Source organism: Artemia sp. Qi Xiang Cuo, chromosome 1 (genome assembly GCF_049724085.1).
Source record: "Artemia sp. Qi Xiang Cuo chromosome 1, ASM4972408v1, whole genome shotgun sequence".
NCBI lineage: Eukaryota > Metazoa > Arthropoda > Branchiopoda > Anostraca > Artemiidae > Artemia > Artemia sp. Qi Xiang Cuo.
Window position 1 is genome coordinate 53,839,218 of NC_142794.1, and position 14,974 is coordinate 53,854,191.

Here is a 14,974-nt window from a genome sequence, read left to right on the forward strand (position 1 = left end):
CAAAAAAAGATGCCTTTTATGCAGAATATCGTGATTTCAGCCACTTTTCTTGATTTTCAAGCCGGCATATTTCCCTTGTTGTTCAAGCCAAGGCATGGTCAGTTTGCTATATAGGGGTTTCGGACATGGCGGTTATTGTACTTAGTTTTTTTTTCTGATTCTAGTTTTAGGAGTCAGAGGCTATTTCATTTTTAACTATCGGGCGTGATCATCTATTATTAGGTTGCTAGCTACCGCTGCAACCCGGATAACCGTAGGATAATTCACAGTGTTTCCTAAGCGATATGAAAGTGATAAGAGTAGTAGGAGGGACAGGCAACACGCACGCGGCCAACAACAAGCCAAGTTTTGGTCGTGCACAAGCCAATTTTTGGACTTCTCGCTTTTCAAGAGAATATCTATCTTTTTGAGCCTCACTCAGTTTTCACTCGCTAGAAACGCCAGCTATTGACAACCAAGATTGCAATTCCTAGTGATTTATTACTATTTCTAGTGATTTTTTATGTTGGCTAGTGATTTTCTTCTAGCTAGTAACTTATAGTGATTGTTGTTCTAAAACGAGTAATTTTTTCCTAAACCTAGTGATTTTTCAAAATGAAGTGCGTAGATTCATGATTCTATCGTATAAATCATAAAAGAAGATAATTAATAAAAAAAACGCAAAATAATGATTCACTACACTTCCTAATTTGTTCCAGATTAGCATATATGCAACTATACGCCTTTGAAACTTTCGATTTCCAATCATTTGTCCATTTCACACAAGCCCGTACACAGGGGTAGGGGGTAGAAGGTTTGAACCTCCCAAAATGTTTTTCTGACTCGTAAAAATGTAACAAAATGGATATAAACAATTTTTTATGCCTTTTTTAGTTTTTTTGTGTAAACTCTCCCCCCCCCCAAAAAAAAAACAAAAAAAATCTTTGAGTAACCCCCGCCCCCGGGAAAAAAAATCCTGGGTACGGCCATGATTTCATGACCTCAGACCTCAGAGCGTTCCCATCAAGATAATAGGTGAATCTAGTTAATCGCTAAATTATAAAAATGTTCTATATTTACCATTTCACAACATATGCTCAGGTTAAATTTTTTCTTCATATTTAGGGGGGGGGTCTCTATGATCTATAAGTTCTAAATTAGATTTTCTAAGCCTAAAACCTGTGTAAGTGGAGTGAATGGGGGGACGTGACTGTACCCTCTCAACTGCAAATAGTACGGAAATGGAGTCACTGAAAAATAAGAAGGTAGATGTAGAGTAAATATAAATTTTTAATGAAAAATAAATCATTAAAAAAGAAAATACGACTCACTGTTATTATAATAGGATTTGTAATATAGCTAGAGAGATTAAATCAATTGTAGTTTGATGATTGAACTCCTTCGGGAGTAAGAGGAGCGGGGTATCTACTCTGAAAATTGTCTATTGGTTTTAATCTTTACTTTTAATATCGAAACGAAACTCCAACAATTCTCCAAATTCTCTTATTCGTAATTGAAACACTCAAGAAACGCAGTTAATGTCCTATTCTTCAAGTTTTTTGGATTTATGTGCTAACATATCCAACAGTTTGTAATAACGAAATATAAGAATAGAGCGCCCTTGAAAGACTAAGAAAGTGCGAATTTTGCCTGCAACACCAACTAAACGTCAAAGAATTTTAATTAAAATCAAAACATTAAATTCGGCGTATCAGATAACCCCACCATATTTATTTGTTTTTTTTTTCAGGGGTGATCGTAACGAACCAATGGTCCTAGAAAATTGGAAGAGGGGTCATTTGAATGGAAATTAAAACTTATGGTGTCCCTTTTATTTGGAAGAAAGATTGGAAGGCTACTAACCTCCCTACCACCTCCTTTTTTTACCAAAAATTGTTCGATCAAAAGTTTGAGATTGCCATTTTGTTTAGCGTAGTTGAAAGGTTCCAAAACTATACGTTTAGATTTAACACGATCCACGTAGGTCCTGAGGATATGTCTGGGCATGAAAGTATGCTAAGGATAACTTGCTAAGGATAATAAAGATAATGTACGTCCTATGAAAAACCAGTTTCATAGCCACAAAGACAAATAACGGGTGACAGAATGCATTGGACATGTATAACTTGGATTAAATATTTGCAAATTAGGGGGTGGGATAAGGTTAGGTTAAGTTACTTTATTTTCCCCCCCCCCCTCCCGTTAATGTTCTAATATATAGCCAAGTTATATTATTATATAAACTAAAGTATTATGTTTTCATCATATTTAGGCTTATTTCACTAGGATTAACATAGTTTTACTTCTTGAGTGTGTTCTGCTTAATTAACAAGTACCTCTTCTTTTTTATTTAATAAGTAATAAGAACGATGCTTATCGAAATTTGCAAAGGGGGGGATAATTTTTTTTCCATGAAAATATAAAAAGGCCAAATTCAAATTTTTCGCTGGTGTCCCAGTAATTATACCAGCTCAACTAAACTAAAAGAAAATAGTTTCTACATTTTTTGGGAAAAAACGGAGGTTTTGAATCGACAAGGAAAAAGAAAATTAAAAAGAAAAAGTAAATATTTCGATTAGATCACAGATATCCAATTTTCAGTAATCGGGGTATAAGCCAGTGGTGCCAATTGCGGAAAATACAGGGAGCAAGCAGGGATTTTGTTCTATTTTCTGCATAAAGAAGCAAAAAAGCATTTTTCAAAATTTCAAAGGTAGTTTTCGCTTGAGAAAAAACAAAACATCAATCTAAAGGTATTTTTCACATGAAAGGGGTAATTTTACCCCTTTCCTGTAGGTAAGCCTGTATAGAATATGGTAAACAAACGGAACAATTATAAATTACAATGATAAATAGTATAGCAATTCTGTTGATTCTAGTGATTTCTATTCAATAATCTAGTGATTTATGTGCTAATTTAGTGATTTTGTTTTAAAGAATCTAGTGATTTATGTTTTCACCAGGAGGCAACCCTGTCGGTAACCCTCAAAATAATAACAAGTATTTGAATTAGTAAAATACAGTTCTTTTATTAGGCTAAGTAGTTAAGAAGCCTCCTGAATCCTTGCTGGAAGAGAGGAGAAACCCTCTATTTCAATTATTAAGTAGTTCAGGCGTGCTTTAAAGCTAAAATTCTATACTGTAGGCTTTTGATAGCTTACAAAGTTCTTGAGTTAGGCTAGGTGAGTGAAACTTTTGGGAGTGAATCCAGGGCATAGAATATATTATGCTTGGGAAGATGTTGTGTGCCATCACAACTAGACTATGCCTTTGGGGATGGCATGACCCCTTGCTTTTTTAGTTAATTTCTAGGTGGCACTATAATTGGTAAATTTTTTTATAAATCATATTATTTGCTTATAAAATTCATTTCCAACAAAAATGATTGTTATATTTGGAAATAGGGTAAAATTCTACTTTAGCTACTTTTGGCTATCTTGGAAAGGAGTTTGATTAGGAAAATGAAACTTTCAGGGATAGATGTACAGGTTAAAGTAGCCTATGTCACGGGAAAGTATTTTGAAGTACCTACCTCTACTACCTCTCCCTCGAGAGGGCCCTGAGCTTTGGTGACCTTTAAAAATCTGTGTATTATAAATGTGAAACCTTGCAAAATAAATCTTCTGCTTAAAATGAAGTCCAAGAAAATTGTTTTTCAGCTTCACAACTTTGCTCAATCCTGATTTATAGTTTTAAAGATATGCAAATACATTTCCTAAATTTTGAAAATTAACATTGATATGACTTAAAATACTACTCAAATAACAGAATTACATTTTCAGAACTAAAGCCAGAGAAAAAGAATCTTATAACTGAAAATTAAGGTAAAATGTTGTTTTGTCAAAATTTCAATAGGTAATAGACCTGTCATGTAGTCAAATTTCAGGATCCTCTAGAGAGAGAAGGAGAGGAAATAAGTACTTCAAAGTACCTTCCCAGGACATATTTTAGCCTGTAGACCCATCCCTGAAAGTTTCATTTTCCTAACTTCACCCCTTTCCAAGATAGGTAAAAGTAACTAAAGTAGAATTTTACCAGAAATAGCATAAAAAAGGCATTGAGTGGTATGTTTACTTTATTTGTAATGCCCATGCCACATCATAATCACATCTATTGAAAAGGAAAGCAAAATTTCATGAATGATGAGGCAATTATCTTGACTTTTGCATCACACTTGTATTTAAAAAGCAAAACATTAAAATTGCCAGAAATTAGTTGAATGAGTTTGCACCAACAGTAATTTGTGTCCAACTGTTCTCTACTAATACTAAGTCTTCTTAACTTTTCTCAGATTCCTCTCCCAGATAGAAAAACTGCTGTTCTAAGTTTCTATCTTTTCTAGTTTTAAAAATTATGCCTTAAACCTTTACTCTGATTGGTCAGTCAAGAAATATATGTTTGAAAGTTGAACATGTTCAACTTGAGAAATAATGAATGACAAACATAATTGGTGCTGTAGTTGTGCATAATTTTGATTTGATTGACAAGTGTGACAATAATGTGGCACAAGCATAAGTCAATAATATGAATAACAAAAAAGTTACCCTATATTTTAGCTAGGATGAAAGTGAAAACATCATTTGATGCCCTTTTTTATGCTCTTTCATAATTCAATAAATGCTTCTGTTGTAAATTGCATTGAGCCCTTAAAGAGGCCCCAAAGGTATTTCATTTTTGTAACCACACAAATAAGTTATCAACACAAGTTAAGTTATTGAAAAGTGGTTAAAAACATATCACTAGTTTATAAATAAGTTGTTCAAGAGTAATATATTCCAAAAATACTTATTTATAACAATTCAAATCTGATTTATTAGGCAACTAAAATATAAACCATTTTCCTACTGTTTCAAGTTTTTCAAATGCTGTTGACAAAAATAGTGCTGAATTTTGCAATTCAAAACTTTGCCATCAACAATTCAGGGTAAATTTTTTGTTGTTCATATTATTAACTAATGAATAAAGTAAACCTACCACTCAATGCCATTTTTTATGCTCTTTCCAAAAATAATAATCATTTTTGTCAGAAATAAATTTCACCTCCACCCTTATATATATATATCAATTAAGTATATATATTTGCATATTTGGGGGTTGGGGAAAAGTTTAAACTTGCCTCTCATTTATATCAGAAATAAAATTTACCCCCCCCCACTAATGTGCAAATATATACCCTGAATTGTTATATAGGGGTGGGGGTAAAATTTATTTCTGACAAAAATGATTATTATATTTGGAAAGAGCATAAAAAAGGGTATCAAGTGGTATGTTTACTTTATTTGTAAGTCAATAATATGAATAACAAACAATTTACCCAATTCAGGGTATATATTTCCACATCAGCCGGGGGGGGGAGGGAGGTAAAGTTCATGGTAAATTTGCACTGGGCAATATAATTTTGCTAGGATGAAATTGAAAATATCATTTGATGCTTTTTTTTTGCTATTTTACAATTCATATAAAATACCTTTGGGGCCCCTTTAAGGGCTCAAGATGCAATTTGAAACAGAAGCAATTATTGAATTATAAAAGAGCATAAAAAAGGCATTGAATGATGTTTTCACTTTCATCCTAGCTAAATTATAGTGCCACCTAGAAATTTATTGCTTTTTTGGAGGGGGGATTTTGCATAGGGAGAATTTTCTTGTAGAAGAGGAAGTTTCTGGGTGGTAAACTTTTCTGGGAATATTTTACATGGGGGAATTTGCCAGAATCTGTATAAGAAATTCTGGTAAACCTTTATAATTTTTATTGGGGGGGGGAGAAGAGGGGGTGCTATTGAAGTAGATGGTGTTCAAGCAGAAGTGAAGAAAAGTAACTATCTAACAAACACACTACTTGGTGAATCTATAAACATTACTCAATACATGTAAAATAATAAACACACATTAAACAATCATGCATATAAGTGCTGGTGCTTGGCTTTTACTAAAATTAATTAAAAAAACTTTTTCCACAAAATAAGTTTTCAAAGAAAAGTAAAGAACTCCATTAAACAAAAGATGAGCAAAAATAAAATCAAATAATCTACCAAGCATGCAACTACCACAAATCAGCATCAATAAATAAATGAAACCCAAAACAATAAATAACTGAGTCAAACTCAAAACAAGCAGAAATTAACAAAATTTGGGCTCAAAACCCCTATGCCTTCCCAAGGCCAGAACATAATTTGCACTTTACTGAAAAAATATTAATGTTTTTACTTTTATAACTTTAATAAATCAAATAATATTAAGATTTTGATTACTAAATATCAGTGAATGTATATTAAACTGACAATGCACATTCATTTGTATTTTCTTCAGTAAAGTGCAAATTATGTTCTGGCCTTGGGAAGGCATAGGGGTTTTGAGCCCAACTTATGTTAATTCCTGCTCATTATGAGTTTGACTTGGTTATTTATTGTAATTTCTGTTCGTTTTGGGTTTTATTTATTTATCAATGCTGATTTGTGGTAGTTTCACACTTGGTAGATTATTTGATTTTAGTTTTGCCAATTTTTGGTTTAATGGAGTTCTTTACTTTTTTTTGAAAAACTTATTCTGTGGAAAAAGTTTTTTTTAATTAATTTCTGTTCATTTTATAGTCTTTTCAGAGAAAAAGAAAATAATGCTTTAAATCTTTTCGTTTTTTTAAGAATTTATAGTTTGGCCTGCTATTTGTATGCCTGAGAAAAATTTTCAGCAATTTTTAACAACATTCACCCTCTTAAAAATCTGGACAAAAATAGTAGTGTTTAATTTAGTTTCATAACTATTTTGATTTGGTTAAATTTTAAGAGCAGAAGCAGCTCCAGAAGTTTGAACATAATACCCTCAGTTGTTCTTGGGATACTGCTGAGATGCCTTATTGGGAATTAGCATTAACACAGTGCATTTTGATTTAATCTCATGGCAACATTTAGTTTTAAACATAAAATCAAATGGGAGGGCGGGTGTGGGGGGGGGGGGAATTAGTTTCCCTCCAATCACTTTTGACTATTAAAAAGGGCATCAGCCCTTTCTATTTTCAATCAAATGAGCCCTTTTCAAAGTTCCTACGACAACTACTTTGATACAAATGGCCCTGGTCTAAACAACAACAAAAAAATAATACATTATATCCACATTGATCTTTACTATAAAAATGTCAAGCCTTCGAATTACTTTCGACTAATAAAAAGGGCACTAGGCCTTTCGAATTCCAATCAAATGAGCATTTTTCAAGTTTCTACGACAACACTTCCTATAAACACCTTATATGCCCCCAGGGCATAAATTACAACCCTTACCCTAAGGGCTGTGAGGGTGGTTGTCATCCTCTAAGAACTAATTTCCAGCAATTTCAACCAGATTAAACAAAATAGTTATCTCAAAATTTTGATTGGATTTGTCTGAGAAAATGGTGGGCGTAAGAGGGGTGTTAGTCTTTCTCCAATCACTTTCAACTATTAAAAAAGGCATTAGCCCTTTCAATTTCCAATCAAATGAGCCCTTTTGAAGTTTCTACGACAACTCTATCATTAAAAACCTTATATGCCCCCTGGGGATAACTTACAACCTTTGCCCTGGGGACTCTTGGGGGTTTGTCATCCTTAAATACATAATTTCAAGAACTTTCAACTACGTTGAACAAAATGGCTATCTCTAAGCTTTGATTGAATGTGTTTGGGGAAATGGAGGGCGTGAGAGGGGTGTTAATTACTCTCCACTCACTTTCGACTATTAAAAAGGGCAATTTAATTTCCGATCATATGAGCCCCTTTTGAAATTTCTACAACAACTTTCTATATAAACCTTATATGTCCCCAGGGCACAAATTCAAACACTGGCACTGATAGCTCTGATGGGGTTTTTATCCTAAAAGGCCAAATTTCCTGAACTTTCGACTATGTCGAATAACAAAGATATCTCGAAATTTTGATTGGATGTGTTTGGGGAAATGATGGGCGTGAGAGGGGGGTTAGTTTCCCATTTCAGTCAAAACCATATATGCCCCCGGGGCATAACTTACAACCCTTGCCCTGAAGACTATGGGGAGTGTGTCCTGCTCAAAGGTATAATTTCCTGGACTTTAAACTTTGTGGAACAAAATGGCTATCAAGAAATTTTGATCAGATATGTTTGGGGAAATGGTGGGCGTGGAAGGGGTGTTTGTTGCCTACCAATCACTTTTGACTATTAAAAAGGATACTAGCCATTTCAATTTCCAATCAAATTAGTCATTTTTGAAGTTTCTACAATGACACATTCAGTAAAAGCCTTATATTCCCCCAGGGCCTAACTTACAACCCTAGCCCTGAGGGCTGTGGGGGAGTGTCCTCCTCAAAAACATAATTTCTATCAGGAAATCCAAAACACTGAATAAAATGGCTATCTTAAAATTTTTATTGGATGTGTTTGGGGAGAAGGTGGGCGAGAGGGGGGCTGGTTGCCCTCAAATCACTTTTGACTATTAAAAAGGGCACTAGACCTTTGAATTTCCAATTGAATGAGCCCTTTTTCAAGTTTCTAAGACAAGGATTTCAATAAAAACTTATATGCCCCCAGGGCATAACTCCTTGCTCTGAAGACTGTGGGGGGAGTGTCCTGCTCAAAGGCATAATTTCCTGAACTTTAACTGGGTGGAACAAAATGGTTATCTCAAAATTTTGATTTGGTGTGTTTGGGAAAATAGTCGGCACGGAAGGGGTGTTAGTTGCCTTCCAATTACTTTTGGCTATTAAAAAGGGCACAAGCCATATCAGTTTCTAATCAAATGAGCCCTTTTCGTAGTCTATACAACAACATGTTCTATATAAAACCTTATATGCCCCCAGGGCATAACTTTCAACCCTTGTCCTGAGGGCTGTGAGGAGGTTATCATACTCAAAGACCTAATTTCCAGAACTTAAAACTATGTTGAACAAAATGGGTATCTCAAAATTTTGATTGGATGTGTTCAGGGGAATGATGGGTGTGAGGGAGGGGGGCTAGTTGCCCTCTACTCACTTTCCACTATTAAAAAGAGTACTAGTCCTTTGAATTTCCAATCAAATGAGCCTGTTTTGAAGTTTCTGCAACAACGCCTTCTATAAAAACCTTATATGCCCCCAGGGCATAATTTACAGCTCTTGCGCCGAGAATTGTTGGGGAGTGTCCTCCTCAAAAACGTATTTTCTATCTGGAAATCAACTATGCTGAACAAAATGGCTATCTCAAAATTTTGATTGGATGTATTTGGGGGACTGATGAGCATGGGGAAGCTAGTTGCCCTCCAATCACTTTTGAATATTAAATAGGGTACTAGCCTTTTGAATTTCCAATCAAATGAGCCTGTTTTGAAGTTTCTACGACAAATCCTTCTATAAAAACCTTATATGCCCCCAGGGCATAACTTAAAACCCTTGCGCTGAGGGTTGTGGGGGAGTGTCCTCCTGAAAAACATATTTTCTATCTGGAAATCAACTATACAGAACAAAATGGCTGTCTAAAAATTTTGTTTGGATTTTTTTGGGGGAATGAGGGGGGGGGGGGGGGGGCTAGTTGCCCTCCAATCACTTTCAACTATTAAAAAGGGCACTAGCCACTCCCAATTTCCAATTGAATGAGCCCTTTTTGAAGTTTCTATGACAACTCCTTTGATACAAAGTGCCCGGGTGAAGAAAAAAATTGAAAACACATTGTGCCCACATTGTTCTTTACTTAGGCAGCGCTAGCGCGCTGCCTATGATTGTCAACAGTGAGCTGCTGCAGATGCCAGCAGTATAAAGTAAATAAGCTTTCAGGTGGGCAAAGGTGAATACTATACACCCTCAGTTTTTTTCAGCTGGATTCACCACTAATGCTACAGTATGTATCCCCCTCTACTTTCCCCAACCTCCATGCCCAGCACAGGATGCTCAATCTCATAATTGAACCTATTTCTATTCTAATAGCTCTGGGCATCATGCTATTCAATTACTTGTAATTTTGAATGGATTTTGACTTGGTAGGATTTAATTAGTTGTACTAAACTTATAATATTTGTGATTTATTGAAATATTCATAATTTTTATTAAATTGATTTATTTCATTGACATAATCATAGGTCATAGGCAGCATAATATTACTGTCTAAGTGAAGATACTGGATAAGTCAAAGTATCACCACAGAATATGAAACATCATATTGTGACATATTCCCTGCATTTAAATAGTGACGATATTTTAAATTTGAAAGTCTTCAAAAAATAAAGTTAGAATTATTAACTTATCCACTGGGCATTGTTTGACAAAGAATATCCAGGAAATCTGACCAATTCTTGGCATTATTGCAACAGAAACCATAAATTAGTTAAAGATTGCTAGGGATGCCAATTGGAAGGGAAAAAAATAAATTCTATAAAAATTACACACATATTTTTCTTGTTTAATTTAGGGTATGGAGGGTATACATTTCCAGAGGGGGTCACACTGAATATTGTTTTTATGTCTATAATTTCCTTCACAAGCAGAGCATGGTTTTCTAGTGCTGCATGATAAAATTGATAACACTAAAAAAGAGGTTGGTACTGCTTAGACATGCACTCAAAATTTTCTAAATTTTGAGTAAAATATATATGTTTTGTTTAAATTCACTTCTTTCTCAGCAGACAATTTGTACAGCATACTTCTGTAGAGACAAATATCCCACAAGTAGCACTAATGGTGTGTGAAATGCAACTTTTAGTCATAATTCTTGGCACATTTATGTCAGTTTTATTTTGGCTTGTTAAAAGAAAAATTTACAAAAGCAAAAATAGAGAGAAGTCAGCATGGTATTGTACATAGATGCAGTTCCATATTTATGCATTAGCAGTGAATCCAAAACAAAAGGGATAGGACATTATCACATTTATTTGGCATTTCAATGACAAATAAGAGAATTAATTAAATACTGGAAATGAAAATTAAAACAAATAAATGCTTCCTGGAGTGGATCCCCCTCTACCATATTCCATGACCAAACTACAACCATTTTGACCTATCTAATTATAGTATGAATCATGGTTGCAGCAGTAGCTGCAACATAGTAAAGAGCAAACCACATCCCATAGTAACCATAAGTTAAAAACCACGTTTAGAAAAAAAGCTACCTAGTGAAAAAAAAATTGCTACCCGACACTGATTCAGGAATGGTGACTAGTACTTCGGTTTGTCATAAAAATAAAAGTTTATAGCGAAAAGAAATTTATGGTGATGTCGAAAAAAAACCTGAAACCACTCGAAAATGGCGACAGATCCAAATAAAAAGTACGCCATTGGAATCAACATGGTCGAAAACCTTTTACTGGGAAATTACAGTCCTCCTCCTTGAACAACAAAGAAAATTGCTTTTTTACATTGGTAGCACTCATCCCTTTTTTGTCCCTTTTTTGTCTCCCTTTTTTTGTTCTTTTTTTTTTCTAGCAGGGCTAGGGGGTGGCCAGAGAATCATAGAGAGATGTATAATAGCTCATTTGAAAGGGAATTAAATTTGTAAGTGCCATTTTTAAGTGACCAAAAAGATTGGAGGGCAACTAGCCCTTCCTCCCTACAGGCCCCCTCCCCCCAAAGTCATCCAACCTAAATTTTGAGATAACTATTTTGTTCAGCATAGTTCAAAGGTCCAGTATCTATGGTTTTAGTTAGGATATGACCCACCATAGTCCCTGGGGAAAGGGCTGTATGCTGTATTGGTATCAGACATATTGATATCACACGTATTGGAATGGGCATATTGTTATTGGGCATTTTGGTATTGCCTGTATCATAGACAAATTTTTAGTAGCTCATATAAAAGATATTGCTCATAAATATGTCCTTCCTTCCTATAAATTCCACAATCAGCTAGTTCCAAATGGTTTTAAAAAAGGTGGACCAAACTTTCCCTGATCAAGTGAAAATTTTAGTAAGAAATATGAAAAAGCCTTATAGTACCATAAATGCAAAGAATTACTAAAGAAAACTGGCCTGTTTCTCTGAATTATGCAGTCTTATCTTAGTTTTGAAAATATTTTTGAATAAACTAAATTTCAGCTGGGGGGGGCAAACTGGGGTCTGGAGGGGGCAGTTGCCCCCTACCTCAAATCAAATTACGCTCTGAAAAAAAAGAACTTTTTATGTCACTTCTTAAGTAGATAATGCAAATATTGCCAACATATAAATAAAATCTACTAACAAATTCATTGGATTGATTTTACATAGGTCTTTTATGTAATTATCTTAACTTTTAGTTACTATGTTCTGTGTTTTGTTATTTACTAGGTTTTCAGCTATATCTGATGAAACTAGCATAGGCCCCATTTATAATGAACTGTATTGGTCCTTTGTGTAACTCTTTTGATATTATCTCAAACTGTATATTCTTTCATAATATACAAGTGTTGATGGCTCTGTCAGTAGAGTGTAGGCCTTGTAATTCCAAGGTGTTGAGTTTGAACCTCATCCAGGGTAACTTTTTCTGTATAAATGAATGATGCTTGTTACCAGGAAAGTAATAAGGTTTTATTACAAACTTTTAGTCTTCTAGTAATATTCAGTTGTTATAAGCTTTACTATTCTTTCTTTACTTTAGCTAGCTGCAGAAAAAAAGAAAACCCAAAATACAATAACAAAGTGATACTTGTTCATTATTTGGTACACCCTCGAGAAATGAAGTGGTGATTTTTACTGTGGCTACTGGAAAATGGTCAAGAGTCTCTGTTGGTAGAATAGTGAGCGTAGCTTGTACATGGAAATGTAGTCTTTTTTCTAAAAAAGTGATACTAGTTTCCCTCCAATTTTGTTGGTCACTTAAAAAGGGCACTATAACTTTTAATTTCCGTTTGAACGAGCCCTCTCGCGACATTCTAGAACCACTGGGTCAATACAATCACCCCTGGGAAAAGGAAAAAACAAATAAATACACATCTGTGTTCTATCTTCTGGCAAAAAAAATACAAAATTCCACATTTTTGCAGATAGGGGCTTGAAACCTCTACAGAAAGGTTCTCTGATATACTGTATCTAATGGTGTGATTTTCATTAAGATTCTATGACTTTTACGGGGTGTTTTCCCCTTTTTTTGAAAATAAGGCATATTTTTTCAGGCTTTTAACTTTTGATGGGTAGAACTAAACTTGATGAAATTTGTATATATAAAATCAGCATAAAAATCTGATACTTTTGATGTATCTATTGATATCAAATTTCCGTTTTTTAGAGTTTCAGTTACTATTCAGCCAGGTCACGTCTTACTTACAGTTCATTACCACAAACTGTTTGAAAAGCTTGGAAGTATAAAATGATATCATCATTTTAATAATTGTGGTCCAAAACCCTTAACTGGAGGTTTGCATGAACACCTCCCGTATGTTCCTCCTCCAAGCCCTCTTAATAAGCTACGCAAATAAGGTTTAGAAACCAATATATCAAATCAGATTATTAGAGGTGTGGTTTTGTTAGTACAGCATTAGACTTCAAATTAGGGTGTCTTGGGTTTGATGCCTTATTTTTTTTTTTTTTTCAATCATGGTTTTGTCCCTTTCTATGTGATTAATTAAAAAAACTTTCCGAAAAATAAGTTTTTCAAAGAAAATTAAAGGCAATTTTAAACTTAAGATCAGTATATATGAATACCTGTTAAAATTCAAACTCAAAACGACCAGAAATTACTATTAAAGAATAAATGAAACCCAAAACGAACAGAAATTAAATAAACAATCATAGCAAAAAACAAAGAACAAGTAATGATATAAATGAATAAATAGATTTTAAAGCAAGTAATGCTTAGATTGAATATGAAAATCAAGCTTAAGACGAAAAAAAATAGTTTGCTATTAAAGTATAAATGAAACTTAAAAAGAACAGAAATTAAATAAACAATCAATGCGAACAAAAATACAATATATATTAATGTAAATGAATAAATAAATCTTAAAACGAGTAAAACTTAAATTGAATATGCAAATCAAGTTTGAATCGAATAAAAATAGCTACACACATGAGTTTGGGTATCGCCTCGCTGCAGAAGCCTAAAACCTACTGCGTCATTGGCGCTTTACTGAGAACTATATGAGTCTTGAACAGTCTTGGAAAGTATAAACAAAATCGAATTGAATATTAGATATATAATGATATTAATTGTTGAAAGATCCATCAGTTCAAGAATTTTTTTCACTGTAATTTATATTTTCATTTTCAATGCTGTAAGAACTGGAAAAGAATAAATTTGTAATATAAGAGTAATTCGATTTCAGTGAAGCGCCAATGACGCAGAAGGCCTTAGGTTTTTGCAGCTAAAGAAGGGGGCAGTATCCAAATTGTGTTTGTTGTGAAACTATAATTGTCTTGACCAATCTTGGAAAGAACTAATAAAATAAACTGAATATTTGATGTATAGTGATATTAATTGCTGAAAGCTCATCAGTTCAAAATTTTACTTTAATTTTAATATTTATCTACAATATTAAGTACAAAAGAAAACATTTGTAAAATAATTTGTTTTCAGTAAAGCGCCAATGACGCAGTAGGTTTTAGGCTTCTGCAGCGAGACGATACCCAAACTCATGTGTGTAGCTATTTTTATTCGATTCAAACTTGATTTGCATATTCAATTCAGGTTTCACTTGTTTTAAGGTTTATTTATTCATTTAAATTAATATACATTGTATTTTTGTTCGCATTGATTGTTTATTTAATTTCTGATCGTTTTAAGTTTAATATATACTTTAATAGCAAACTATTTTTTTTCGTTTTAAGCTTGATTTTAATATTCAATCTAAGCATTACTTGCTTTAAAATCTATTTATTCATTTATATTATTACTTGTGGGGTGGGGGCGGCGTAGTTGGCAGAAGGAAGAAAACTTTAGCGTAGACTGTAGGAGAGGGGAAGGGGGAGGTTGGAGACTCATCCAATACGGGGCGGAACTTCACTTATCTCCTCCGTTCTCGATTTACGAGATTAGATGGACTCATTGGGCTGTAGAATATGGGACCGTTTGAGTTGTGGAAGACGTTAAACTACTCAAAATACTTTATATTTTCAGTTATT

General features: G+C 33.8%; 1 protein-coding gene across 5 annotated transcripts in view; it reads left to right on the forward strand.

Moving 5' to 3' along the window:
- Positions 1 to 2,720: 2,720 nt before the first annotated feature.
- Positions 2,721 to 14,974, forward strand: part of LOC148956480 (deoxynucleoside kinase-like) — a 45,553-nt gene continuing 33,299 nt past the window's right edge. The window contains exon 1 of one of the 5 annotated variants that reach the window (XM_089095510.1): positions 2,721 to 2,732. The gene's annotated coding sequence lies outside the window, so the exon portion shown is untranslated. Of the gene's footprint in view, positions 2,733 to 2,752; positions 2,776 to 2,957; positions 2,980 to 3,026; positions 3,162 to 14,974 lie in introns of those variants that run through there. The other 4 variants (XM_089095501.1, XM_089095493.1, XM_089095475.1 and 1 more) reach the window with 4 other exon arrangements.